The sequence below is a fragment of the Nomascus leucogenys genome, chromosome X, assembly GCF_006542625.1.
Source record: "Nomascus leucogenys isolate Asia chromosome X, Asia_NLE_v1, whole genome shotgun sequence".
NCBI classification, from domain to species: Eukaryota; Metazoa; Chordata; class Mammalia; order Primates; family Hylobatidae; genus Nomascus; species Nomascus leucogenys.
Window position 1 is genome coordinate 102,407,791 of NC_044406.1, and position 2,332 is coordinate 102,410,122.

Sequence of the window (2,332 nt, forward strand, 5' to 3'; positions counted from 1 at the left end):
GTGGAGGGTGGGAGGAGGAAGTGGAGCAGAAAAGATAACTATTGGTTACTGGGCTTAATTCCTTAGTGATGAAATTATCTGTACAACAGACCCCCATGACACAAGGTTACCTATATAACAAATATTCACATGTACCCCTGAACCAAAAACAAAAGTTGTTTTTTAGAAGGGGGAAAAAACCTCTATGAAATTGGTCTGGGCAATGATTTTTTTGGATGTGACTCTGAAAGCACAGGCAACAAAAGTAAAAATAGACAAATGGGATTACATCAAACTAAAAAGCTTCTACACAGAAGAAAACAATGAACAGGATAAAGAGACAATGTACTGAATGAGAGAATATATTTGCAAACTACACATTTGATAAAGGGCTAATAACATTTGAAATACATAAGGAACTCAATAGTCATAAAGCAATCTGATTAAAAATGGGAAAAGAACCTGAATAGACATTTATCAAAATAAGACAAATGCTCAACAGGTATATCAGCAAATTCTTAACATGGCTAATCATCAGGAAAAAATAAATCAAAACCATAATGAAAATTTCATGTCTATTAAAATGACTATTATAAAAAAGATGAATGATAACATGTGTTGGTGAGGACATGGGGAAAAATGAATCATGGTGCATTGTTGGTAGAAATGTAAATTAGTACAGCCATTATAGAAAAGAGAATGAAAATTCCTCAAAAATTTAGTAGTAGAACTACTAGATGATCCAGCAACCCTATTACTGTGTATATACCAAAAAGAAATCAGAATTGCAAAGAGATAACTGCACTCCCATGATCAATGCAGCATTATTCACAGTAGCCAAGATATGGAATCAACGTAAGTATTTATCAACAAATAAATGTACATGATTCTGGGTGGGGATCTAGGAGTACAGCAGCGATGAACAATCATCTTTTACTCAACAACAGTGCCAAGATGTCCATCCTGGGACCAGGTACCTGGAAGTCTCCTCCAGGCCTGGCGACCGAGGCTGTAAATGTGGTGATTAACATTGGGTACTGCCACATAGATTGTGCCCACGTGTACCAGAATGAGAATGACTCAGGGGTGGTCATTTAGGAGAAGCTCAGGGAGCAGGCAGTAAAGTGCAAGTAGCTCTTCATCACTGGCAAGCTGTGGTGCACATACCTTAAGAAGGGTTTGGTGAAAGAAACCTGCCAGAAGATGCTCAGTTACTTGAATCTGGACTACCTAGACATCTACTTTATTCACTGGACAACTGGCTTTAAACCAGGGAAGAAATTTTTCCCATTGGATGATTCAGCCACTGTATGTCCCAATGACACCAGCATTGTGGACACATGAGCAGCCATGAAAGAGCTGGTGGATGAAGGGTTGGTGAAATCTATTGGCATCTCCAACTTCAACTATTCTCATGTTCAGGAGGTTCTTAAACAAACGTGGCTTAAAGTATCAGCCAATGGTTAAACAGATTGAGTTCTACACATACCTAACTCAAAAGAAGTTAATCCAGTACTGCCAGTCCAAAGGCATCATGGTGACTGCCTATAGCCCCCTTGACTCTCTGGACAGGCCCTGGGCAAATCTCAAGGACTCTTCTGTCCTGGAGGATGCCAGAAGCAAGGTGATCACAGTCAAGCATAATAAAACTACAGCTCAGGTTCTGATTTGATTTCCCATTCAGAGAAACTTGGTGGTGAATCCTAAGTCTGTGACACAAAAATGCATTGCAGAGAACTTTAAGGTCTTTTACTTTGAACTGAGCAGCAAGGATATGACCACCTTACCTAGCTACAACAGAAACTGTGCCTTGGTAAGCTGTGCCTTGCACAAGAATTACCCCTTCTAGGAAGAATTTTGAAGCTGTGGATGCCTGCTCATCTCCAAGTGACCTACATCTGTTTTTCCTGCCTCATTTTTTTCTTGCCAATATATTATGGCCTGTGACACTCAGTGGTGAGACAGCAATCTGTAGATTGACCAGCAAGGGCTTGCCTGGCTTGATGTTGAGTCTAAAGAGCAGTACCCATAGAGAAGAAGTTTCTTCCAGTTTTCTTTGTCCCCTTTTTTGCCCAGATAGGGAAAATCAACCTGAATATCCTTTTATGACTAAGGAGAAAAACAATCCACAAGGTCAAAATAGTGCAACTAAGAGTTGAGATTTGACTGCTTGGAATTGTAATCCTTTCAGCAAGACTTCTTTTTGCCTCAAATAAAAAGTGTTTTTGTGAGCTTGGAAAAAAACCCAAACAGATAAATGGATGAAAGAAAATGTGATAAATATATGTAATGGAATAGTATTCAGCCATAAAAACAGAAATCATGTCATTTGGGATGACATTAATGAATCTCA

The 2,332-nt window shown here is 39.1% G+C and overlaps 1 pseudogene; it reads left to right on the plus strand.

The window, feature by feature from the left end:
• The first annotated feature begins 897 nt into the window (after window positions 1-897).
• On the plus strand, window positions 898-1,840 carry LOC100592638 (annotated as a pseudogene).
• Window positions 1,841-2,332: the final 492 nt, after the last annotated feature.